General features: G+C 47.7%; 1 pseudogene; it reads left to right on the plus strand.

Annotated features, from left to right (window-relative positions):
* LOC113835735 lies at positions 1-27,854 on the plus strand (annotated as a pseudogene).
* The last annotated feature ends 108 nt before the right edge of the window (positions 27,855-27,962 follow it).

Genomic DNA, 27,962 nt, shown 5'->3' on the forward strand with positions numbered 1-27,962 from the left:
ATGCGGTACGAGAAAGAGTTGCAGGCGCTGTCCCCTCAGCCGGCAGAGGTGGCGGCCAAGCTGGGCTTGCGGGACCCCAAGAAGGGCAGCGTGGCCAAGAGGCGGCTGGTGAAGCTGTCCACTTCCTCTTCTACTTCCGCCCGGACGAGGCTGAGCCCCTCGGAGCCCTGTTGCAGAGTGGCCCAGGAAGAGCCCCGGCTTCTCCATCAGCTTCGTGGAAGACCTCAGCAGGAAATATCACTTCACCGGGCCAGCTATGAGTACATGCGGCGAAGCCTCCCTCGTCTTCTACAGGAACGAGATCAGGAAAATGACAGGCAAGGACCCCTTGGAGCAGTTTGGCATCTCTGAGGAGGCCATGTTCCAACCGCAAAGCCTGTCTAGGGACGGGCAGACTTGTGCTGGCTCCCAGCTGGGCCCCTGGTTATCTTGGGAGGTGTTTTTTAAAACCATCTGTTCAAAGCCAGAGATCCAGAGGAGGAGGGCAGGTCTATGGTCCCTGTTCCCATGCCATCTCCCTGCCAATACTCTGAGTGCCCCCACGCAGGGACTGAGACTGGCACAGCCCCCACAATTACCAGGTGAATGTATAATGCTAGGTAAAGCTGTGACCCCCACTCCTGCTAATAGAGCAGGCCATGGTGCTGGCCTTCAGTGCTGAGCCCGCTCTTTAATAAAGGTACCTCTTTTCCAAGGGAAAAAAAAAATATGTCATACAAATCAGCATCATGACCACACTTCATTAGGACCAAGGGATTATTAAATCATTACCAATTCTAAGTACTCCTTTAAAGTGTTGATGGTGATGGAGGCAGGAGGGTGGCTGAATGGAAGCCAAATATCTAAGAAAAAAAGATTTTATATTTGTGACATGGCAAGTCAAAAAACAAAGTGTGTACTGGTACATAATGTTGAAAACAGGATTATGGATTTAGCGCTTGGGCTGACTTAACCTCTCATTTTAAATGGGTAAGAGCTTTGTCTTCATGGTGAAATCCAGCTTAATACAGTGTTTCAAAACACCGTGTTTCTAAATGAAACAAATTATGGTGAACACAAATTAAGGCAAATAGTTTTAATCATTTCAACAACCTGGCTAACCACAGTCCTGCAGAGAGCAAAATTATGTAGACTTGGTTTTCTATTTGAAACAGGAATTTGAAAGTGGATTCTGAGATTTCTATGAAAATAATATTTTGGAATGTGTGTGACTCCATTTTCAGCCAGCAGCAATTATAACTGCAAAGCTCCAAATGGAATGCAGAAAGAGGACACTGGACATGCGACGTGGAGACAAATACGATCTTGTCTCTCTGATGTCCCTCCTCACACCTCTCTGGTGGCACCTGCTTTGTGGACCACTGTTTCTTAAGAACAAAGTGCACAGAAAATAAAATTAGAACCCAAGTATCTGACAAGTCAGGGAGAGTTAGAGGGGCATGTGTAGACTAAGAAAGCGAAGCAGGCTTCTTACGATAGCTATCTTTTTCCCAGAAGACACTGCCAGAGAATGTGGATGGGGTGAACATAGAAACGAAACCAATGGGGATACAAGGACTTGGGGACCCTATAAAATAGCTGAGCCAGGCATTTAGCAGACTTCCAGTCTTTGCTGTTAACCTTCTCCTCCTCCACCTGGTCTTCTGTCTTCTCTGGTCATTCAGTTCTTTGTTGGTGCCTGGAAACAAGCTTGACAATCCCCTAAACAACCGCTATCACTACCATTAAAAGGAGCACGGTGAGACCTCACTGAGAGTTGAAACTACTTCCACTGTATTTGAGAAATGAAAGTCGAAATCCCACTGTTTTACGCTGCCATCTTTTTACTTGTATATTTTAAAACATAAAAAATCAATGAAATTTTATTACTTAGGCATGTTCTTTGTCTTCGCTAGTGATCAAATTTGAGACCCACCAGGCAATTTCAAAAGGCTTTCCTAATGGGGCATGGCTTAGTAAGACGATCGTGTGAGGACTTTGCTGTTTGCTGGTGGTTTGCCTCCTTAGTTTTTACTTTGGAGGCAAGGTCTTACTTACTATGTAGCCATGGGTGTCCTGGAACTCCATATATAAACCATGCTGGCCTCAAACTCATGGTGATCCACCTGCCACTGCCTCCTGAATGCTGGATTAAAGCCGTGCACCACCACCCTGGGCTTCTCGTTCACTCTTGTGTTTGTGCATATAATAGGTTGCCCACGACAATCTCTCTTGATTTGATGTGACCCAGGGAAGGTCTAAAACAAAGAGGCTGAATAGATGGTTTGCCATCTTCTCTCTTTCTCTAGACCAAATATCCTACAGTCAACAGCCACACAAGATTAACAGGGTGGCGTTAGCTCTTAGCCCTGGGAGCTACATGGATGATGGTGGAATAAGGTCCTGTTCCCTTCCTTACATACACAATACCTGCTTGCTGCCTCATCTCACTTCTGGGTCAAGCATCCAAGCTGTCTACAAGCCTGATCTGAGGGCTAGGCTGGTGTTGAGACTCCTTGGCATTGGGCCGAGATGTTTCCAAATCCCCAGAACATGATGGGAGAGAGCTTGAAACCTTTCCCAAGAGACTCTCCAAGACGTTTCTTTTTGAGCCATCAGTCCATGAATTGAAGGAAACTAAAGTAGGGCCTTCCTAAGACATATCCCAGAGGGCCTTCCCAACTTCTTGGGGTCTGCTCTAGGGTTGGCACTTGTGCTTGCCTGCTGCTTGGTAGACTCACACCATGGGCTGATAAAGGTCCCTCCAAGCCAGAGACCTGTCACCACTGTGGTGAGCAGAGTAGGGGCTCTTCTGTTCTGACCCTTCCTACTGAGAACAGCTCCCAGCACAAGCGGTCCAGGTAGTGCAGTTAAAGAAAGGAGATTGTAGATATCTGGCTCCCAGCATCCAGGCAGCCAGGCATGTTCATTTTCTCTCCCTGCAAAGACCTCAGCAGTGACTGCAGCTCACTGTAGTTTCACAGCTGGAAGGGCATCGGTTTCCTACCAAGGGCCACACCTAGGAGGGACATCCCCTGGGAATACAGGCAAGGTCAGAAGGATAACTCACATGGAGGAGGGGACGCAGCAGTGACTGACACCTTCCACCCCACGTGAGAGGGCCCAGCACCCTCGACATCCATTCACTCGGAGCTCAGAGGCTTCAGGAAGTGCATTTGAGTGTTCGCAGAGGTTTGAGAGATGTCGTTCCACTCTCCAAGAATGACCACAGATGACAAGGCTCACTCCATTGCCACCCCCAGAGTCCCCCGGACTCTATCCCAGTCCTATCCATGTACCATGCCTGTCCTCCCAGGTGCTGCCTGGCATCCAGAAGCCCACGGGATGGATGCATTCCCTGGATAGATCCCAGGCCTGTCTTCCACCCTGTCCTGGCTATCCGGTAACCTCCTTGCCAGCCTCTGGGCACAGGTGAAAGTAGGGTTCCTACCTGGGCAACAGCCTGCAGGTAGGAACCCTAGGCCACAGGCCCAGCCTCATCTGGTGACAGATGTGGACTGAGCCACTCGTCCATCAGAAGTGAGCATGGAGGAGACTGCCCATGGCTCCCAGGGAAGCTGGGAAGAGGCACACTTTCAGTGTGCTAGCAGCCCAAGACAAAGGCAAGAGTAGTTACCAGAGCAAGCTGTCCACATGAGAAACATGAGTCTGGACTTTTCCAAACAAATGGGGTGCCTGTGAGCTTGTGGGGTCCCACGAACGGGGTTTTTGAACAATCAGAAAATCAAGGCATAGTAGGCAGGGGTCTCTAAGACAGAGGGGAGGAGAGAAGCAGGCCGCCTGGCTAGGGAGCAGGTGGCTATAAGAGAAAGGGCTTTCAGAGGACAGGGCTCACCAACTCTGCTCTTGCACAGCCTTGAGGCGCTGGGGTTTGAAAGTCCAAGCAGCCTTCATCCCTACTGAAGGTCACCCAGCTCCCTCTTCCTATCATCTATAGCTGGGTCCCCAAGTCCTTGACATCCTGACTCTTGCCATCCCCAGCAATACCCTTTTTTTCCTCTGATGCCTGGTCCCAGCCTCTGGTCACTGTCGGTTCCATTACCACTCCACACTGTGACTCTAGATCAGTAGCTCTCACCCTGTGGGTCGAGACCCCTTAGGGTTAGAATGACCCTTTCATAGGGGTTGCTTGAGACCACCTGCATATCAGACATTTACATTGCGATGCCTAACAGTAGCGAAACTGCAGTGATGAAATAGCAATGAAAGTAATGTCATGTTCGGGGAGGGGGGGTCACCATGACATGAGCATTGCAGCATCAGGAAGGTTGGGAATCGCTGCTCTAGACTGAAGATACTAAGCTCCAGGGGTCACTGAGCCCCAATTCTTTTCCAAAGATACTGGGCTGCTTTTATCACTAGCCGGCTAGTTCACTGTCCCCTGTGAGGCCCATGTCAGCCACCCACCCCTACAGTCTCTGATTCTCCATCCTCAACCTTGTACATGCATGGCTCAGAGATGCCCTCCTTTGCACATACAATCATGTCTCCAGGCTCTTCCACACTGTTTCTTCTGCTCACGGGCCTCCCTCCACCTTCACCCTCTAGACTGGCCCATGCGGCCCTGCTCAAATGTCAAGAGCTTTTCTATCTTCCACCTGCCCCCCTCATCACCTCCTGCATCCTTGTGGGTGGACTTTTCCACACATACCACACCTCCTCTACACATTTGACCTATGGGCATCTTTGAGGCTGAGACGCCCAACCCCCCCTTCCTACCCTGAAGCTGAGACACTCAGCCCCACCTCATCCTGCTCTGTCCCCTAGTCCTTGATCCCCTTTACAGGGGACTGACGGCAGCTAGGAGCCCGCTCGGTAACTAATAAGTGGAGGTCCTCATGGAGAGCTAAAGCCGCGCTGCCCTCCGGGGCCTGACCCACTTTCCCAGCCTACACCAGCTGCTGGGGAGCGGCTGCCCCACTCGGAACAGTCTGCTTCTTGGTGAGCCTTTGATTGAGTGGCTCGGCCTGCTGCAGGACTCAGGTGGGGGTGATATGGAGGCGTTCCGGTGGCAGCTAAGTGAGGTCCTGTGTGGATGTCTTCCCATCCTATGTGCCAAACCCCTCACGTCTGACCCTGTTGCTCCACACCACACACTTGTGGTCATGGTAAGCTAGTTCCAAAGTCATCACACTATACAAAAGGAATGATGACGATGGTGGTGGTGATCCTGGTGATGATGATAATGAGAGAGAATAATGAATATCGCAGGCTTTGTGGCCCAGATCGTCTCAGTTGCAGTGAACTCTGCTCTGTGGCACCAGAGCAGCCTTACATGAGATGCACAGGCAAAGGCAAAAGTGTGGAGCATGCATGGGGGTGACTGGGCTCCCCACAGACATGTGCTGTAGAAATATGCCCTCTTTGCCCCCCCACACACACACACACAATAATACGGCTATTGCAATTCCCCTTGGCTGCCCACCAGAACTTGATGGTGAGACCATGATGTTGAAAACACCATAGGCTCTGGTCACAGGACATGGAGAAATCAAGTTAGCTCTAATGAGAAAATCTCCTCCATGTTCACCAGCTTTTCTTTTACCAGAAGGAAGGTGCTATGTAGGCTACTAAGGGAGAAAAGTTATCAATGTTCGGGCCCAACTATGAACCTGTGAAACTACAATGATGACTAGCAAGCCAACATATGCCCATTGATGACAAATAGTGGTGCATGTGTTATGGAGTAAGGAAACGCTCTGAATTAAGGTACACTCCACAGAAAGAAACGCACTCGGTACTATAAATCTGGTCAAGGACCCATGGTTAGGAAGCTCATAGGTCCCAATCATGACTCCATTCCTGTTATTCTGCTAAACGAACATAGTATCGAACTGCCCTCTAAATTTGCATCTCTCTACATATAGACTAGTTTTGTTCTCAGCCCTTATCGGAGAAGTTTGTACTGTGGATGGTGTTTAACACAGAAACTCACAACTGGTGAAAAGAATGTCCATGGAATGCTCACCCACACATAGGACAACTGTACTGCTCCACTCCCCGAGGCCCAGGGACCATTGTGGAAGACATGGCGGAAAGCCTGTAACTGCCAGAGATTAGGCTGGACCGCTGAACTCTTGAACTCACAGTAGCTATGGTTGCCTCACATTCTAGCATAAAGAGGGAAATGACTCATGAGCCCCCAACACTAACTGAGTGGGGCATTTGGGGTGCGTGTGATGGACAGTTGATGGCTTCTGAGAGATGGAGAGTCGGTTTTATTTAACAGTGTGGACCTTGGTGAGCCAACCACATGCCAGTGGATGGCCCCTAACCATGAGAATGTGGGCAACACAAATTGGACTCCATGAGTTAGATTTTTTTAAAGAACAGGAAGTTAAGGGGGGTGGGAGATAGAGAGTGGCTCTAGGAGGAGTTAGGAGAAAGAGTAGGGAGAGAATGAATCAGAATTGATCTATGAAAATCTCCAAATATTAATAAAACTATGATATGTTTTCTGAAAGGAATATTTCTCCTTTTCTCCGCCCCCTTGACCCATGGCCCCTTTCTACTTCCTTGCTTCAGCCATGTACTCAATATCAAGATATAAATATAAATATGAGAGAGAACACGCAATGTTTATGTTCTGGGCCTGAGTCATCTCACTCTATATGAGTTTTGACAGTTCCAATCATTTCCCCTACAAAATTCATTGTTCCTCTCTTGTTCTCTTTTTAAAAGTATAATGTCTTTTATTTAGTCTGACAATTTTATACAAATAAACAATGTGCCTTGATCACACGCACCCCAAATGCCCCATCCCCTCCCTCCGGGAACCTCTAACAAGTCCCCTCTCCCCTTCATCCCCATACCCACAGAATCCAATCAGTGCTACCTGTTGGAGTGTTGACTGACCTTGTTGGCTTGATCTTGGGTGGGTCTTGAGCAGGCGGCCATAACTGCAGTAAGTTCTTGAGTGAAATGACCATGTCATATTCATAGGAAACATTTTGCAGCCCTCTCCCCCTTTCTTTGTACCCTACATTCCCTATGCCCCCTCTTCCACAGTATTCCTTGAGCCCTGTTGGAGGGGGTGATGTAGATGTCCCCATCAGAGCTTAGCACTCAACAGGTACTTAATCTCAGCACTTTAACTAGCTACTCGCCTGATTTAACTGCTGATGAGTGGACAAGACTGAAGGCAATACTAATTCAATGTATGAATATAAATGTTTAGATGGCAGTTTGACAACATGTCCACTTAGTGACACAACAGTAGTAGGTTCCCCAATGGAGGCCTTTGGCCTCCTGAGTCATGGTCTTTTGACTAGGTTTATAGTGCCAGGAACGGGTTCCCTTCTGTTGAGCAGGTCCTGAACCCAATCATAAAGTGATTGGTTATCCGTCTAACTTCCACACCATTATTGCACCAGTGAGCAATTCTTGCCTAGAAGATCTGTATTGTAGCATTCAGGGTTTCCCTCTGGGTAATAGTGCTGACTAAATTTCATCCACAATGCATTTCATTTCTCTTTATGGCTGAATAAAATCTCATTGTGCGTATGTGCCATGTTTTCATTATCCGTTCATGGGTTGATGGACATTAGGGCATTTCCATCTCCTAGCTGTTGTGAAAAGACCATCATGGTGTTGAACATGGGTGTAGATGTGTCTCTGTGGCAGGAATAGAAAATCCTTTGAATAAATGTCCAGGGACGGTGCAGCTGAATCATACAGTAGTTTTATTTCTAGATTTTTGAGAAACCTCCACACTGATTTCCATAGTGGCTACACCAGTTTGCACTCCCACCAACAGTAAATAAGGGTTCCTTCCTTTGTCCCCAAACCCATGCCAGCACTAGCTGTCATTTGTTTTCCTGATCTTAGCCATTCTGACTGGGGTGAGAGGAAACATCAAAGCAGTTTGAATTTGCATTTTCCTTATGACTAAGGATGGCAAACACTTTTTATAAATATTTCTTAGCCATTTGTATTTCCTCTTCTGAGAACTCTCTGTTCAGTTCCATAGCTCATTTTGAATTGGGTTGCTTGCCTTCTTGCTGTTTGGGTTTTTCTTTTCCAGCTTTTTGTGCTTTCTGTTGGATGTATAGCTAGCAAAGAGGTCCCCGTTCTGGAAACTGCCTCTTCACCTATCAGTTTCGTTTGCTATACAGAAATAAGCTTTTTGATTTCATGAGTCCCATTTGTCCATTGTTGATCTCACTCTCTGAGCTCCTGAAGTCCTATTCAGAATGCCCCAACCTGTGCCTATAAGTTGAAGTTGCCTATTTTCTCTTCTGTCGGATTTCAGGGCATCAGGTCTTATGCTGAGGTCCTTGGTACACTGGGAAGATGAGGCTTGTGCACAGTGAGAGATAAGGATCTAGCTTCGTTCTTCCACCTGTAGCTACCAGGTTTCCCAGCATCGTTTATTGAAGATGTTGCCTTTTCTCAGGTGCGGTACCGTTCTTGAGCATGTGGTCCCAGGCTGTATAAGAGAGCTAGCCAACTGAGCAGGCATCCTCCTTGGTTCCTCATGTCCTTTGGCTGGAAAGTGAGTTCCTTGGTCAGAGGCAGTAAGTACCATGTGGACTAGCAAGCAGACCTGCTTCCATTTTCCTCCTAGAGTTCTTCCCTCCATGATGGACTGTAAAACTGTAAAGTGCAAGCTGGAATAAACCTTTTTCTTCCCTACACTGCTTTTGGTCATGGTACTTGTCACGACAGAATGATACTGAAACAGTTACCCACAAGAACTTAATAGCAAGACCTATGGCTGCAACACCACACACCTGGGCAACAGGACATGGAGAAGTCAAGGCAGTTCTGATATGGCTTTCCCGGTGCCATGAAGGTTTTTATAGGCTTCTGGGGGAGCTGAAATAATGACCACCTATGCCGATTTAAGGCCCACTCCATGGAATGCTGTAAACTAGGCCGAGAGTCCATGGCTTGGGATGTCCTAGAACATAACACTATTATATCCATAAATGGGCATGGTAACATCACACTGCCTCCTATACAATCACCTTTATACCCGTGGAAGCTCTCAGATGTCACAGAAGCTCCTGTTTGCAGTAGAGGGTGATGAAGACCAGAGACCCACAATGGGTCAGGGTGCAGAGAATGAGAGGCTGTGGGGCGCTCAGGCCTAAGTGAGACATCTGTGTCCCACCCCTCTCCCCCACACTCGTGGGGACACTGTGGAAGGGAGAGTGAAATGGTTGGATGAGCCGGAAGGCAGCGAGGACAAGAGTTAAACAGTCTCCCCTGGACATGACAGAGCTGTCACTCTCATGAGCTCACAGCAGCTCTGGCTGCCAACACAAGACCTGAGCAAGTTCAAACGAGCCACCATTCTCGCATGGATGAGAGAGGCTTGTAAGCCAACCCCTAGCTGAGGAGTACTTGACGGCTGATGGCTGCTGGTGGGGGGAGAGGTAGCTTTCCTTTAAGGGTGTAGCCCTGATACTCCAGTGCATAGCCCCACACCCATGCACATACAGGCAGCACTATTTGAAGCCGGGAGGCTATAGAGGACAGGAAGTTGGGAGGGATGTGGAGGGGTGGCTGGGAAGAGCTGGATGGGGCAGTGGGGGGGTAGATATGGTCAAAATGGATTGCATACATGTGTAAAACTCTCAAAGAATAGCTAAATATCCCCATTTCTTTAGCTGCCCGGGTGGGCCCTCAAGCTCCCAGCTCTTAGCTCAGAGGCTCCTGGATATGACAGGGCCTGGGCATGGTGGGAGAGACGAGCTTGCAAGAGGCTGAGCACCCAGAGATTGGCCATCTGCTCTTCTGCCCGAGAGCAGCAGCCTCTAGGAGGAGCATCAGGGGCTGTCAGGGCAAGGATGAGGACTCATAGGACTGCTGGGCAGGCCAGGGACACGTCCTGAAATCAGAGCAGGGACACTCGGCACTCTGCCAACAGGCAGCCCAGCGTCCGCTGTCTTCCATTTCAGAAGAGTACAGGAACAAAGCCAGCACAGCTGCGTGCTGCCACCAGGCAAGGACAATGACTGGCATTCTGTCCTGATTGTTTCCACTCTCTCTCTCTTTCTAAATGTAAAATCCAGAAACATGCCTAATAATATTGAAGTCCTCTGTGTGCCCTGGAGTGGGGCAAAGCCAGCCAGCATTTCCTGCCATCCACCCTCTTCTGCTCAGGGGATAAAATGACCTTCTGGAGCAACGTCTACCCAGAACTGCTCAGGAGTTCACCCCCATCAGCTTCTGTGACTCTGGAAGAGGAATGCCAGAGACCAGCTCTCTCCCTGCTTTGCAGAAAGGGGCTCTGGGCAACCGAGTGGAGGCTGACAGCTTTTCTAGCCTGGAGAAGGCACACTGTCCACACCAGCCACGAGTGGATTGTTTCAGGCTCTGGGTGTCTACACCAAGCACTCTGACGCTCCTTCTTCCATTCTTTCCACTGGGGTTTGTGACCCAGGCAGGCCGTGGCTCAGAGATTTGCTTCCATAGATGTTATCTGCATATATTAATACATCTTCAAAAGAAAGGCCACTGTTGCGTTCATCAGTCTCTGGTAAGTGTTAAGATGCCATTTCGAATCCCTGTCTGGTCCCCTTGGGCAGCCTCGGGGTGTGGCACACCCTGCATTAAACCACAGCTGGCAGGAACAACTGTCAGCTTGGTGGTCCTGTAGAAGAAGCTGCACAGAGCAATGAGGCTCCTCTCATGCCAAGTGGTTTGAAAGAGAAACGCCCCCCACAGCCTCCATCATTTGAATACTTGGTCCCCGGTTGGTGGTGCTACTTGGGAGATGTGGTCTTGCTGGAGGAGGTGTGTCATTAGGGGTGGGCTCTGAGAGCTTAAGGCTGCACCCTACTCTCTATTTCCCTCCCTGCTTTGTGCTTGAGCAGAGTTCAGCTTCCTTCTGCAGCCATCATGCTGTCCTCGCTGTTATAGATGTTAATTAACTCCCTGGAACCATAAGCTAAAATGAACTCTTGCTTCAATATGATGTCTTGTTTATGGCATTTTATCACATCCAACAGAAACATAACTAATACAGGGAGGGTGTCATGTGAACAGTCCTTTAAGATCATCAGGGTTAGCTGGGCTTGTTGGTGCACACTGTCGATCCCAGCCCTTGGCCAGCACAGGTAAACAGATCTCTGTGAGTTCAAAGACAGCCTGGTCTACAAAATGAGTTCCAGGACAGCCAGGGCTACGCAGAGAAACCCTGTCTCAAAAAACCAACCAAATAAATAAATACATAAGCAAAAAGATCACCAGGGGTTGCTGCTCTTGGGAGTAGGCCCCAGTGTTTGTCAGGTATAAGATATGTGTGTGGTGGGGTGGGGGTCAGGTCAGTTCATCCTATAGTCACACCCTACGTGGCATCTCTATGCCACACCCCACCCACTGCCAGTACCAACCCCCACCCTATCAAGCTCTCAGAAGACCCTGACAGAACAGTTCTTAGAAAAGCACCACATCAACAAGGGGTCAGATGACCTCCTGGGCTCTCAGAGAACCAGAAGCGGGTCTGAGAAGGGTCCAGTAATTTGGACTTAGAAAAAAAGCTGAAACACCTTTAAACTGGAATAAGAAAAAAAAAAAAAAAAAGCCCAGCACCAAACAAGGTTAAATTCCAGCTCCTGGCATCCAGTCAAAGTTACCAACCAAGCAAAGGCAGGGGGGGGGGGACAATGGCCCCTAAGAAAAGGAAACATAAGTGAATAGAAAAGGTTCTGGAAGTGGCCAGATGACAAGAGGAGCCATGGGACAGAGAACAGACAGATGCTGAGAAAACAGAGATGACAATGAGCATGAGGAAGAACAAATGGAGTAGAATTTCAAAACTACAAAGTGGGCTTGTAGACAGAGTTAAAGCGAAGTGTTTGGGGGCCTGTGAAATGGCTAACTTGGCAAAGGTATGTCTTAGTCACAATTCTATTGCTGTGGAGAGACACTATGACCACAGCAACTCACTAAGGAAAGCGTTGAAGTAGGGGTCACTTACAGTTGCAGGGGTTCACTGTCACCATGGGGAGGAGCTCGGGGGCATGCAGGCAGACGTGGTGCTGGAGAAGGAGCTGGGACTTCTACATCTGGACCCACAGGCAGCAGGGAGAGAGACGGTCTTTGGGCCTGGCTTGAGCATTTGAGACTTCAAGGCCCGCCCCCAGGGACATACTTCCTCCAACAAGGCCACACCTCCTCCCCATTCATATAGTGCCCCTCCCTGATGACTAAGCATTCAAATCTGTGAGCCTATGTGGGCCATTCTTATTCAAACCACCACAAGGTGTTTGAGAACAAGCCTGACAATCTGAGTTCAAGTCCCACCTCCTGCGTGGTGGAAAGAGAATAGACTGTCCTCTGACCTTCCCCATTGAGTTGCTGCAGGTATGCACGTGTACACACCTACAGGCACATGTGCGCTCACACACACAATAAATAAATGTAAAATAATCAAGAAAGTATATGGGATGGCAGTGACTAGTTGGGACGAACGGCAGGTTAAATGTGAAAGGAACACCAAGCAAGTACACAGGCATATAATAGCCATGAGGACAGTCCAAAATGAGAGGAGAAAGTGACGCCGAATGAAGAAGGTTCACTGTGCTGTGAGATGCACTGAGGGGACTAATGTATGCACAGGGGGGAAAAGAACCTAGAGAAACAAAATAGAATGTCCAAATCAGAAATCTATAGACAACTGAGAATCCCGGTGAATACGATGCAGAAACAGAAAGAACACAAGAAAGAAATAGAGTGAGCAAGCTGGGATTGGTGGCTCACACCTGTAATTTCATCAGTCAAAGGGGTCACCATGAATTCCAGGCAAGTCTGGGCGGCAAAATGAGAGACTGCCTCAAAAAAAAAAAAAAAAAAAAAAAAAAAAAAAAAAGAAGAGGAGGAGGAGGAGGAGGAGAGGGAGGAGGGAGGAGAAGGGGGAAGAGGAGGGGGAGGAGAAGAGGGGGAGAGAGTCACCTCATAATCAAACTGCTGAGAGCCCACAAAAGCAGAGTCCAGTTATACAGTGCAAAGAAGCAACACTGCAGGACGCCCCCACCTAACAGCAGCAGCAGACTTGACCTCCTTAAGGGAACGAACCACCTTTGTCAAAATAACATCTCCTGGGGTCATCTGTAGAGGGCTTGAATCCTACCAAACATGCCCTCTGTTCACTGTGGGATTGAGTTAGGCACCAGCTGCAGGAGACACCTAGGGTGCTGGACAGGGTTTTGTCACAAACTAGAGTTGTCTGAAAGAAGGGAAGCTCATTTGAGAAGATGCCTCCATGAGGTCCAGCTGAAAGGCATCTTCTTAATTAGTGACTGACGTGAGAGGGCCCAGCCCCTAGCAGGTGGTTCCATCCCTGGGTTGGCAGGCCTTGGTTCTATAAGGAAGCAGGCTGAGCAAAACATTTGGGAGCAAGCCAGTAAGCAGCACTCCTTAATGGCTCCTGCCTCCCGGATCCTGCCCTGTTTGAGTTCCTGTCCTGACTTCCCTCAACGATGAACAGAAATAAGGAAGCATAAGTCAAATAAACCCTTTCCTCCCCAACTTGCTTTTTGGTTGTGGTGTTTCATCACAGCAATAGAAACCCAAAACTAAGCCATACAAACATCTGGAAAGCATAAAACATCTGGGTGTCAAATTACACACTTTTAAGTAACCAACATGTCACAGGGGGAAATCACAATGGATTAGAATTTCTGGGGGCCCAGAAGATGGCACAGACAGGGTGATGGTTTGAATGAGAGTGCCCCGCCCCCCATAGGCTCATGTATTTGAAGGCTTGGCCTGCCATTAGCGGAACTGTAAACAGTTAGGGTTAGGAGGTGTGTCCTTGTTGAAGAGCATATGCCACTGTGGGTTAGCTTTGAGATTTCAAAAGCCCATGGCAGGCCCAGTCCCTCCCTCCTCCCTCCTCCCTCCCTCCCTCCCTCTCTCTCTCTCTCTCTCTCTCTCTCTCTCTCTCTCTCTCTCTCTCTCTGCCTCCCTGCCTCCCTGCATTTTCAGGTAAGATAACTACTACTCCACCATCATGCTTGCCCGCTTGCTGCCAGAGTTCCCATCATGACGTCATGGGCTCACCCTCCAAAACTGTGAACAAGCCCCCAACTAATTGCTTCCTTTCATAAGTTGCCTTGGCCGTGATGTCTCTTCACAGCAATAGAACAGTGTCTAAGACAGGCAGTGAGCCAGCAAGCCTGAACACCTGAATTAAATTCCCAAACTCACACAGTGGAAGGAGAAAGCCAATTCTTCTAAGTTGTCCTCTGACTCCCACGTGTGTGCTGTGGCTTGCATACACAAGCACAGACACTGGACAAATGGAAAGAGGGGAGGCAACCTGAACTTAGGAACAAGACAGCAAATCTTTACCGATTATCTAACCACAGACGGGCAGATCCCAGTGTGGCAGCGCAGGAAACGTGAAGAAGATCACATGAATGGCCACCTATCAAAATGACTTTGATGGCATTTCAGACACAGAGTTCAAAAGACCGATTATAAATATGGTTTAAAAAATTCAAAGGTGTTGGTGGCACACACCTTTCATCCCAGCACTCAGGAGGCAGAGCAGGAGGATCTCTGTGAGTTTGAGACCAGCCTGGTCTACATAGCAAGTTTCAGTCCATTCAGGACAACCTAGACCTGTTTCAAAAACAAACGCATAACTCAAAGAAGAGCCTACCATTTGCCGAGAGACCACAAACAGGCAGCTGATGAAATAAGGAAGTCAACCCACAATATGAAAATAAAACCTAATAAAGAGATAGAAATAGTGAAGGAAACTCAAACCAAAATGGCGATGGTAATGAAAAACCACCATAGGTCAACATAGTTAAGCAAGTGCTCTGATATAATTTAGCATCATTTGGGTATATGCCCAAGAGTGGTATTGCTGGATCTTGAAGTAAATTGATTCCCAATTTTCTGAGAAACCAACATATTGATTTTCAAAGTGGCTGAACAAGTTTGTATTCCCACCAGCAATGGAGGAGTGTTCCCTTTGCTCCACATCCTCTCCAGCATGAGCTGTCACTTGTGGGGCTTTTTTTTTTAACTTAGCCATTCTGAAAGGTGTAAGATGGAATCTCAGAGTCCTTTTGACTTGCATTTATTGATGGATAAGAATGTTGAACATTTCTTTAAATGTTTCTCTCCCATTTCAGATTCTTCTATTGAAAATTCTCTGTTTAGGTCTGTACCCCATTTTTAATTGGATTATTTGGTTTCTGATGTCTAGTTCCTTGATCTCTTTATATATTTTAAGATCAACCCTCCCTCCCATTCTGCAGGCTGCCATTTTGCCCTATTGACAGTGTCCTTTGCCTTACAGAAGATTTTGGTTTCATGAAGTTCCATTTATTAATTACAAAGACAAAAATTTTTTATGTAGAAACAAAACATGAAGAAACTCTTGGATTTCCTGAAAAGGCAAAGTCTATGTGGTATGAGCACATAGAAAGATAGGTTTCAAACAAAATGCATAGAATATATTTTCACTAAAACCAAAGAAGAAAATTTCTCATGTAGAAAACTAGAAGCCCATCTAGATACTGGGGGTACACAGAACAACAAACAGATAGCACCAGAAAAGAAACTCCTTATGTTGTATTATAATTAAAACACTAAATGAACAGAACAACATCAAAGAATATTGAAAGCAGCAAAAGAGAAGAGCCAAGTTACATACAAAGATGGGACAAACAGAATAGCTGACTTTTCAACCATGACAGTAAGAAGGGATTGAACTGATGTCTTCTCAATTCCAAAGACCACAACTGCCAACTCAGTCTAACATACCCAGCAAAACTCTCCATCATAATCAACAGCGCAACAACAACAAAACTTTCCATCATAAAGGGCAGACTATAGGAATTCATGAGTACCAACCTTGCCCTATAGAGAAGGCTGGAAGGGATGCTGCAGTCTGAAGAGAAAGATAAACACACTCAAGGGGAAAATAAATGATGGTAAGGCATGATTCAGCAAAAGGAGACTTAAAAATGCCCCAAACACTACAAAATCAACAAAATAACAAGAAACAACTGCTTTAGTCAGAGTTCTGTTGCCATGAAAAGAAACCATGACCATGGCAACTCTTATAAAGGAAAACATTTAATTGTTGCTGGCTTACAGGTTCAGAGGTTTAGTCCATTGTTGTCACGATGGAACCATGATGGCATGCAGGTAGACAGTCATAGCTGAAAGATGTACGTCTGGATCAGCAGGCAGCAGGAAGACAAAGAGACACTGGGTCTGCCTTGAGCATTTTAGACCTCAAAGCCAACCCCCAGTGACACACTTCCTCCAGCAAGGCCACATCTCCAATAACACCACTCCCTATGGGTCTATGAGGGTCATCTTGATATGTTCAGAAAATCATGAAGACATTTTAAAAAATTGTATTCTATTAAACTGGAAAATCTAAAAGAAACAGATGAATTTCTAGATGCATGTGACCTGCTAAAGTTGATCTGAGATGAAGTAAATAGATCTATAACAGTGATTTAAAATATTGCAATTACATCAGCCCAGGTCCTGGTGGGCATAGTGTAGAGTTCTACCAGGTCTTCAAAGAACAGCTAACACCAATACTACTGAAATTATTCTGTAAAACAGAAAAGGAAATAGCATCTCCAAACTCTTTATTAAGCCAAGATTCCCCTGATACCAGAACCAGAAAATGATCCAACAATAAAAGAGAATCAATCACTGGGCCAATCTCCCTGCTGAGCATAGACCATAAATTCTAGAACTTCTACAAGAATAGGGAGTGCATCTTGAGATATAGTCTGAGGTGGACAGGAGTCTGGTTGCCCAGGAAATGAGACCAATAATCCAATAATCAGCAGGTGGGACCACCTTGTGAAATTAAAAGGCTTCTATACTGCATGGAGACTATTGAGCAACTGAAGAGGCCACAGACCGGGGGCGGGGGGGGGGGGGGGGGAGGTAAGACTTCTTCCCAGTTTTGCATCTGACAGAGGGTCAGTGTCCAGAGTATAGAAGGGACTCAAAAAAACTAAATGCCAAGTAATCAGCCACACAATTAAAATGTGAGTGTAGCTGGAGTTTTCTTGTCCCACCTGGTCTCACAGCTCAATTGGCCCCAAATAAACACATGGATGCTACATTAATTATAAACTATTGGCAGATGACTAGGGATTCTTATTGGCTATCTCTGTCTTAATTATTAACCCATTTCTATAAATCTATGTATTTCCACGAGGTCTTGGATTACAGGAGAATGCCCACACCTGTTTCTCCTTTGGTGGCTACAACAGGTCTCTCAGCCGAGCCTCTCTGCCTATTTTTCCCAGAATTCATGTCTCCTAGTCCTGCCAATCTTCCTGCCTCTATTGGCCAAACAGTGTTTTATTCATCAACCAATAAGAGAAACATATATACAAAAGGACATCCCCCATCATGTGGGCTATAGAACAGAGCAGAGAGTTCTCAGAAGAGGAAATACAAGTGGGTAAGAAATATTTTTTAAAGTGTTCAACATCCTTAGCCATCAGGGAAATGCAGATTAAAACTACCTTGAGATTCAACTCGCCCCAGTCAAAACAGCCAAGATTATGGAAATAAAAGACAATAGGTGCTGGTGAGGAATGGGGTACCCTCATACACCACTAGAGCAGATAAAAACTGGTGCAGCTCCTATGGTAATTAATGAGATGCTTCCTTAAAGAACTGGGAATGGATCAGCCATGTGACCCAGCTTTATCACTCTTGGATATCTACCCAAAGTACCCAATAATTGAGGTAAATACTCATCCTTGTCCATAGCTGTTCCGTTCATAGCAGCTAAGGCACGGAATCCTACTGGATCTCCATAAACCGATGAGTGGATAGTAAAATGTGATATCTATGCACAAGAGAATTTTATTACCTGTAAAGAAAAATGAAATTTTTAGGTAAACATTACATTGAATGAGGAAACCCAGATCCAGCAAGACAAATGTCACATAGTCTCACACATTTGTGGAGCTTAGTATTAAACCTTTAGGTTTATGTGTTTAACACAGAGTGTCTGTGGGATCCAGGAAACTAGAAAGGGACCGTTGGTGGGGAGTGGAAAAGATTTGCTGTGGAGCAGGGGGATATGAAGATGGAAGGGAAAATGGGGGGGGGCCTTAACGGGGGAGAGGGTGAAAGAGCAAGGCAGAGGAGTGGGGAGAGGAGGAGGAGAGGTATGTAACACTAAGAATATTTAAAAGCTATATTTTATTTTATAAGCTTCACAGATAGATGCATGGGTAGATAGATGATAGATACATACATACATATATATTAATATTTTTAGAAGTCTAGTTGGAGTCGCCCTACACAGAGGTTTGTAGGCCTGCCAGAAGCCAGCAGGTGCCAAACAAAGAGTCCAATACTGGGTGTAGGTCACCTCACCACAAGTTATGGATCAGAGATATTTTGAAGACCCCCCCCCCAAAAAAAAAAACAATAAAAGACCAAAACAGTCTATTGCCATTTCTCTCGGTTGCTCACCAGAACTTGATGGTAATATCCTATTGCTGAAGAGACCACAGGGCATGAAGAAATCAAATTGCTACTGACCAGGGGGCTTTCTCCTGACTGGATAACTTTCATAGTACTAGAAGACGTATACAGGCTGCGGGTGGGAATGGCATCACCAGTATCACCCAGCTGTGAGCAGGGCAAACTGCAATAATGACCAGCGTGGCAAGATACAGCCATGGGTACAGCGACAGCACCAGCAACTGCCTCCCGGATGGATTTAAAGCCCAATCGGTGTCTGCTACTGTGAATCGGGTCAGCAGTCTGAGATTGCGGAGTTCACAGGCTCCAGGGTGAAGCTACTACTGACATTCCGCTCAATGGACACAGTATCAAATCGTACTCTTAAGTTTGTAACTGTGTGCCCTGAGGCAGACGCCGCTCAGACCTCCTCAGAGGAATCCCTTTGTGCAGCCGACATGGTTAACTCAGGAACCTGAGTGGTGGAAACACTGAGAACCAACGTCAGTGGAGAGAGCTCAGACACAAACGCAAATCCCATTTCATCTCCCCCACGCCGTCCCAAGTCCCAGGGACCCTCACAGAAGGGAAGGGGTTGGAGGCTGTGAGTCAGAGGTTGTGAAGACTGGAGGGAAACAGAATTTTCCCGACAAGACGGCGCTACTGCACTGACGGATGGCGCAGACCCAGGAGTTTACAAGCGGCACAAATTGAACTCAATGAGTAATTTTTTTTAAATCTATGGCATGAAGTTGGTGTGGGTAGGGAGGTGGTCTGGGAATAAAAACAGAGAGATTCTTTGGGGGCGAATATAATCAAAATACATTGTATGAAACTCTCAGAAAAATTAATAAAGTACTATATTTAAAAATAAACACATTGAAAGGCAACATTCTCTTGCGTGGAAATAATAAAAACATGACATGTTAAAATGAAGCGACAATGATGATTTTAGGGAACACTGAAGCACTGATGTGCTTATATGAGAAAGAAGAAACGGAGCCTTGAGTGGCACGCGTGTAATCACAGTGCTTGGAAGGTGGAGGCAAAAGAATTTGGCCAATCATGGCTACTTAGTGAGTTAGAGGTCAGCCTGGGCTACATGAAACTAAGTTTCAACCTCCTCACATCCCATCCAAAAAAAAAAAAAAAAATACCAAATAAGTAGATTTAAAAAAAAAAAAAAAAAACAGCGGAGATAAGAGCAGAAGTCAGTGAAATGGAAAACTCAAAACCACAGGAAAATCAGTTAAATCAAATGTTGGCTCTTTAAGGGTCAAGACGCCAAGGGTATAGTTCAACAGCAAGGTGCTTTACTAGGGTATTAGAGCTCTGGGGTCTATGCCCAGCACCTGGGGAATGGGGAGAAGAAAGAGGAGGAGGAGAAAGGGAAAGACAGGGAGGACACCGAGGGAGGGAGGGATGGAGGGAGTGAGGGAGGGAGGGAGGGGGGAGAATGAATTGCCAGTACCAGCACTGGGGCGAGATGGAACACTGTGACTCCTACAGATGTGGAATGATAACAAGGGAATATTTTAAACAACTTCATGCCGGAGAATCCAATACCTTAGGTGAACCAGGAAAAAAAAAAATGATTTAAAGGAATCCATAGCCACATTCATTAAAGAAATGGCATTTTTAGTCTTAAAATGTCTACAAAGAAATTTCCAGAGGCTATCAATTTGCAAGGAAGTAGAGGGGGAGGAAGGAAAGAGAAGAGGGAAGTGATGTAATTATATTTTAATTAAAAACTTCTTAAAAGAACTGCAAAGCTCCTTAAGACCTGAGGCAGCAAACTGCAAGATATGAGAGAATAAAGAAATTTCCAGATCCGGATGACTTTTCTGGCAAAACTACCGAAGTCTTAATGAAGACATGGGAGTCATTCGATTGGAACGCTTTCAAAACCTGAAGAGGAAAGGAAGTTTCCAACTGGTTTTTTGAGGCCAGTGTTACCTCAGCACCAAAGCTAGACAGCAACATCCTGGAGAAGAAGGCTACCGAACAGACACAGAAAATGTTCAGGAAATGTTTGCATATTAGGGGCCAGGGTGACAAGGAGATGAGTGAGTCAGTAGAGTGTTTGTGTCCTGGGGAGGTGGAGGCAGGTGGACCCCTGGGGACTGCTGACCCCTGAGCTTGGACAAATGGATGAGTTTCAGGCCTCAGTGAGAGACCTGGTCACAAATGACAGGGTGGATACTTTCTGAGGAACAGCACCCAAGATTGCCCTCTGGCCTCTCTGTGCATGAACACACACACACACACACACACACACACACACACACACACACTTGTGTGCATACACACAAATGTTTTCAAACTAAATGCAATAGAATACAAACAACGATATCCATCAGTCATGTTTAAGGAGATTATCTCAGCAATACAAGGATGGTTCAAGATCTGAAACTTCAAGGAATCCAACATGTTGACAAACTAAACAGAAAACACCCACAATTCTCTTGATAGATACAAAGTAACTTTTTGAGACGCTTCACAGTCCATTCCTAAAGATTCAGTAAGGCTCAGAAGTGTCACCTAAAAGAGCCTTGCACTGGTTAATTTTTTTTGGCAACTTGATGCAAGTTAGCATCATCATGGACAAAAGGAACACAGTCCAGTAAACACCTCCATCAGATTGGCCTGTAGAGCAATTCTGTCAGGAGTTTTCCTGGTTAATGGTTGATACTTGGACAGTGCCATCCTTGGGCAAATGGTTCCTGGTTTATATTAGAAAGCAAACTGAGCAAGCAATAGGGAACAAGCCAGTACACAGCATCCCTCTGTGGCCTCTGCTTGAGTTCCTGCCTCCAGGACCCTGCCTTGAGCCCCTGCCTTGACTTCCCTCAGGGGTGGATTGTCAGTTGTAAGTTCCCCCACCCCAAACTGCTTTAGGCTATGCTCTTTATCAGGGCAGCTGTATGGTGGGTTATAGTTAGCCAAAGCCTTAGAGCTTGTCCCAGGCAAGGATGGCGCCTCCCACCACTTCTCCCAAACATTACATCCAAGCCCTAGACAGGGCAGGAAAGCAAGGAAGTGAGAAAAGTCATGAATTGCAGATTAGAAATTAAGCTGCCTCTGCAGCTTAGCAGACAGCATGCTGTTGTGAAGCAGTGTCTATGGTTTGTACCCATGCTGAAATAGCGTTGCCATGACACTTAGATGAAAGGCTTTGAGAGCAGCTTCAGCATCAGGGGCTCAGGGCTGGGACGGACCCCCAGGACTCCTGCATGCCATAAAACTCCTCTACCACTGAACTATACCTCAAAACTAGCCCTTTCTTAAGGGACTGGGTTAATCCCCATCAGCGTGAGTTCTTGCTTTGGGGACTGAATAAGTTTCTAGAGTAGCAGGTGGCCTGGGCCAGAGGACCCATGTGTTCCTCCTCGTCTCCCTTCACTGCTGCCACAGGAGAGGCCTGCCAGCACCCTGCTACCTAGAAACCTCCAAAGCCGTGAGCCAAATCAACCTCTTTCCCTGTTCATGGCTAATTTTCTTGCAGCAACAGAAAGCAGACTGAGATAGTCACCTACGTAAATGTCACTAAGGGCTCTACAAACAGATACTACTACAACAGCAAGACTGTAAGACACCAAGGTGGACTAGTCGGCAGAAACTGTATTAGTAACAACTGCTCAGAAACACTGTCTCTTTTGTTTTTCTCTTTTCTTCTTCTTTTATTAATTAAATCTATTCATTTGTTCGCCCCTCCCATTCCTCCCTCCACCTCCCCCCTCTCCGCCATCTACCTCTCCTTTGTTTCTGCTCAGAGAGGGGCAGACCTCCCATGGGTGTCAACAAAGCACTGGCATATCAAGTTGAAGCAGGACTAAGCTCCTCCCCTTGCACCAAGGCTGGGCAAGGCAAACCAGCATGAGGAATGGGTTTCCAAAAGCCACTCAAAGTGTTAGGAACAGGCCCTGCTCCCACTGCCAGGAGTCCCACAAGTAGACCAGGCTACACAACTGTCACACATATACAGAGGACCTGGGTCCGTCCCATGCTGGTACCCTAGCTGCCAGTCCTGAGTCTGTGAGCTCCGATGAGCCCGGTTGGCTATTTCTGTGGGTTCCCTTGTGATGACCTTGACCACCCCGCACCCCGGCTTGTACAATCTTTCTTCCCTCTCCTCAACAGTATTCCCTGAGCTTGGCCCTCTTGAGTCCTAGCTGGGGTCATCCCTGCAGATTCACGGGAGTCTGCCTGCATCAGGCCTCTACCTGACCCCAAAATGCCCCCAACAGGTCATCTCTTTCCTTACTCTACCCCTCCATCCACCCCCAGCCTGGTCCCTCATGTTCCCATCCCCACTCGTTCCCCAGTCCACCCAGGAGATCTCTTCTATTTCCCCTTCCCAGAGAGATCCCCATTTGGGTCCTTCTTGTTACCTACCTTTCTGGGTCTGTGGAGAGTAGCATGCCTATTCTTTACTTTACCGCTAATGTCCACTTACAAGTGAGTACATACCATGTTTGCCTTTCTAGGTCTGTGTCCATTTGCCTTCAGATTTCCTGATGTCATTGTTGAGAAAAGCTGTCTTAACACAAATTATTAGAAACTACTAAGTATGGACTTGATCGGAATAAAAACCCTCCTCTCAAAAAAAAAAAAAAAAAAACACTTTTAAAAAACTGAAAAAGCCAACCAAAGACTTTATAAAGTCTAGAATACATAAAGAGCATTACAACTGAGTAATGGAAACACAACCAACCCAATTAAAACATGGGACAAAGTGAAGTAGATTCCCCCGTGTCTGCTGTCCTTTGGAAAATGAGAACTGAACACAGGTGGCTAAAAAGAACATACCCAGTGTTGACAAGGACATGGAGCAACTAGAGCGCTCAAGCTCTGCTGGCAGGAATGTAAGATGCTTCGAGCATTTGGAAAAAGCTTGGCAGTTTCTGGACATAGCACTTTCTGTGTGGTCCATCTCTATTCTAAGGTTCTTACCCAGGGGAAATCAAAAAGCAGTGTCTGCACATGGCGATTTGTACATGGATTGTCATAGAGACTGTGTTTACAGTAGCCAAAGTAGAACTGGAAAAAGCCAGGTGTGCGTTCCTAGATGAATACATTTTAGAAACAATAGCCTATCTGATGGAATACTACTCACCATTTAAAAAGAATGAGCTATTGAGACACAGGTTTGGGTGAATCTCAGGCTCATGCTTTGTGCACAGGTGCACGCGCGCACACGTCCACACACCACAGAAAAAAAGAGGATATAGAATATTACTCCCCTTACGGGAGAGTCTAAAACACGCAAGGTAATCTGTAATGATGGGGGCAGATCAGTGCTAGGGCGGAGGGAGGGGGATTTACTACAAGCCCCAGAAAATGCTCGCAATTGACTGAGATCCACGTTCTCTTGATTGTGGTGATGGTTTCTCGGCATCTGCATATGTCAAAACTTATCATGTTACACTGTAACTACTACGAGCTGTGTACTTCACGCCTCAATAAAGCTGTAATGCGCACAGCGAAAAGATTTCCAAAGGCTCAGCCTGCTTCTGAGCCACCGTCTTCCAGCCGTGCCATGGATGCAGCCTCCTAGGCACACGGGGACTCAGGAGGGTGATCACAGTCTCTGTTCCCTATCTTCAAAACAGACAGCTTTCCGGAGAGAGGGCTCAATGCTGCCAACTGAAATAGCATAAGCATCTCAAGGAGAAGTTACATGCCCATGAGCAGCAGAGCGCAAGGTCAGAATGTGTGCGCACAGTGAGCCATGGGCACCGTTAAGGAGCTGTGTGTGTGTGTGTGTGTGTGTGTGTGTGTGTGTGTGTGTGTGTGTGTGTGTGTGTGTGTTATACACGGTTACATAGTCTCGTGCACACATGTGGGCTAGGGGTTGATGTTGAATGTCTCCATCAATCACTCTCCACTTTTTTATTTTTATTTATTTATTTATTTTTGAGACAGGGTCTCTCACTGAATCTGGAGCTCTCAGATTCAGGTAGACTAGCTGGCCAGTGAATGAGACATCTGCCCATCTCTACCTCCCTGATGTTGGGATAAACAAGTATGTACCATGGTCCCCAACTCTTTCTGTAGGGGATCCTTAACCATGCTTATGGGGCAAGCACTTTACCACTCTCAATTTTCTCCCTAACATCTTTATTTATTTGAGTTGGAGTTGATCCAAGATATCCCATTCTTATCTGACCATTTTCTCAACACCCATGAAACCCCAAGGCCATGATCCGCCCCAGGGCAAGGATGGGTCAGTTGAGCCCAGAATTTAGGCCAGGCCTGGCAAGCGCCAAGCTCTCAGGCTCCCCTGTCCCTTGAGGTGCATGACCAGCCAGAGAAAGGCAAGAATGAGGGTGCCAAGAAGAGGCAGAAATCCAGGTAGCCCTAGGGCCCTGGTGTAGGGAGACCAGTGGTGAGAGGGGGTGAAATGCAGGGCTGAAACTGGAGCAGGCAGCTCCCCAAGCTAGAGCAGCCTGCCTCTGGGGAGTGCCCATGGATCCTGGTAGAGGCTTAGCAGAGGTTGCCTTCATAGCTAAATGCTTGGTTCCCCCTAGTGCCGGAACCCTCACTAGTTGCAGCCAAACTCTTTGCCTTGAGTCATAAAAAGTTCTTTATCCTAAGCCTAAGATGACCAACTTACCCTGCTTGCTTTGTTTGTTTTCAAAATTGTCCCATTTTAAACGAGAAAGACTTGCTCTAGGAATTTGGGCAAATCGGCCACCTTACCCGTATTTCCAACCCTACTCCAACTTCTGATCTCACAGGAACAGCGCTCTGGGCTTCTAAGCCTCAGCTCTGGCCACAGAACATTGAAGGTGGGGCATCTATTTGCGTCCCCAAGCCCAGATTGAGGTAAACAGACCGTCAGCCCCTCCTGCTAGAAACAACCTTGGCCCTTGCCACCTCTGACTGTTTTGAGTCTGGTGAGACCAGTGGCATGGGGTGGTCAGATCACGGCTGACTCCTGCCCCAGGACCCCTTCTAAGGTAGGCCCAAGTGCTGTGGGTGACTCCGTGAGCCGAGCCTTGTGCCTGGAAGCGCCTCTGAGGAGTTCCTTTTGGGCCCTTTGTGAATCTGGGAATGAAGCCAACACTCGGGTCGGGGATCACTACTAAAGTGCCCAGAGAAAGGGATGCAAAGCCTGGGAACCGGCCTGGCCTGCCGAGCTGCAAGCACCAGGGGAAGCTAGTGGCTGAAGCCTGCCCACCTGCTCAGCCAGGACTTTTTCCTGCCTCCTGCCATCCAGTCCCACTGGAGTAGGCCAGCCCTGTCCCCAGAACAACTTCAAAACTCCCAGAGCTGACTGACTAGGTCTCTCACAGGCACGCATACTGTCTGGGACACACAAAACCGGCAGAAATCATTTTCCTGCCCAGTGGAGTGAAGAAAATTGGTGGCTGCCTCCGAGCTCCTATTTTCAATGAGGGCAGCCTGCTCATGTCCCTGCGGCTGTGGCCCTGCTGCCACCTTGCGTCCCGGTGGGGAGTCCGTGCCTGGCACACTGGCTCTGCCCAGTGTCGGAGTCTCCGGGCAGTGTGACCCCTGCCTGAGAATACAGATTCTTCCTGAAGGGTGAATCTTGCCCAGGCCCTGTCCACTCACTGTGTTTCTGAATAGTATATGTGAAAGTGCACAGACAAAGGTGGATTCCCATTCCAAAAGTGACATGAGGACACTCAGAGAGAACAGAAGCATAGCCATGCTCTCCCAGAGCTTCCTGTGGGGAACTCAGGCCATCCTGGGTAGGAATGGAAGAGAACAACACACCCACAAGGGACCACATTCTTGCTGGGAGAAGAGTGTGTGAAGGTATTGGAAGTTGGAATGGAAAACCGAGCATCTCTTTAGGCCCAGAAGTTGAGGGTCTGGGCATAGCTGAGGCCAAGTAGCCCTGCCCCAGCCCCACTATTCCAGGGGCTACTGGAGCTTTCTTCTCCAGAGTGTTGCCTCTTGTTTGAGCAGACTACAGTAGGCATGACTGTGGATGGATGGGGTTGGAGGGGCAGCTTGGAAGTGCAATGAGACAGAAAAGCCCTGGGAACCAGACTCCTTGCTGTAGATTTGCGGAGATGGCAGGAACCTTGCCTGTCAGACTCACAGTGTGGTAAAAGGTGCAACCCTGTGACAGTCTCTGGTATGTAGAGACACAGCAGTGGGTGTCCAGGGAGGAGGAGGAGGTACCAGGGAAGAACAGGGGTCTCACTGAGACAAATGCTTCCTGGAGGACTCTCCTGCGACTGTCCAAGCCCAACAAGGACCCTGCTGAGGGAGCAGCCCCACCCTGTTTTCTAGATGGCACAAGTATAGGGGACAGGTATGGAACCCAAGGACCCAGACATCTGGAAAGGGTATGAGGACTTCAGGGCCAGTGCTCTGCAAGCACCTAATGCTCCCTACTGTGCCACCCAACGGACAGGAGCTAAGGACAAAGGCCTCTGCCACACAGGGCAATGCTCACCCAGCCTAGCCACCTTCTTCCTACCCCAGGTGAACACAGGACTCCTCTAGGAAGCCTGCTGGGTTGCTGTGCTCTGCTGCCCTGAACACAAAGGCCCTGGGTTCTGCAACCATTTGGGTACTCCAGGTGGCACTCGCTCCTTTCCTCCACCTGGCAGAGGTTCCTGTGACAGGTCTGACATGGATGGGAAGCATGGGGCCAGACTGAACTGTGTGCTCAGATCCTTGATCAACTTCCTCTTTGCTAGTGGCCTTTGGGAAGGGACATGGCCACTAAGCTTCAGCTGCACCACCCGCAAAGGGGTCTAGTACCACCTCCCACATGGAACATGGCAGGGACAAAGACCCACAGCAACGGCCAGCTTTCTTCCTGCTTCCCCACCACGGATAGAAGGGGGGTGGTCTGTTTGGGGTGGGGGTGGAATAAGACCTTGGGAACAAGTCTAGAGCGGGCCTGGTTGAAGCCTTCCCAGGCAAGCCTGTCCCGAGTCTGCAGACTTCCTGAGTATGGCAGGCAGGAGCCACCAGCCCCTCCTCCTTCTCTCCAGCCATCTGTGCGTTGGCAGCGGAGGAGGCAGGGCGGAGGAGAACGTTGTGGCTTCATCTGAGTAGGACCCATCTCTAGGGAAAGGCTACAGCCCAGGGCAGGAAATGCAGACAGAGTCCTGTTCCATGGACCGCATCCGCCTCCTGTGTTTTTCCCCTCGGGCCTCTGGGGGTGTGTGCCTGGCTGGGCCCTTCCACCTCTGTTAGAGCCCTGAGTGAGGTCAGGACCTCAGAGATCAGGAGTGGTGGTCCATGGCACCCCTCTACTCAGGATGTCCCCAGAGCAAAGGATATATCTATAGTGAGTCGGGGGTTAGCCTGTGCTGGCCACCATGGACTGTAGCTGCCTTCTTGTGCCTTTCTGAAATGTGCTTCGTGCCCCTAGAGCCAAGAAGGACACCCTGAGGCTCAGTGACACCTTCCCTTCTGCACCTGCTACCCAGTAACGTCCCCTGGTGCCCGTGGGGGGGAAAGGGAGGACGGTGCTTAACTTCTACCTCCTTGGCTTGCCTGTTCCCTCTAGATGCTCGGTTTTATTGCCTTCTCTCTCTCTC

The sequence above is a fragment of the Cricetulus griseus genome, chromosome 5 (assembly GCF_003668045.3).
Source record: "Cricetulus griseus strain 17A/GY chromosome 5, alternate assembly CriGri-PICRH-1.0, whole genome shotgun sequence".
Classification (NCBI taxonomy): Eukaryota; Metazoa; Chordata; class Mammalia; order Rodentia; family Cricetidae; genus Cricetulus; species Cricetulus griseus.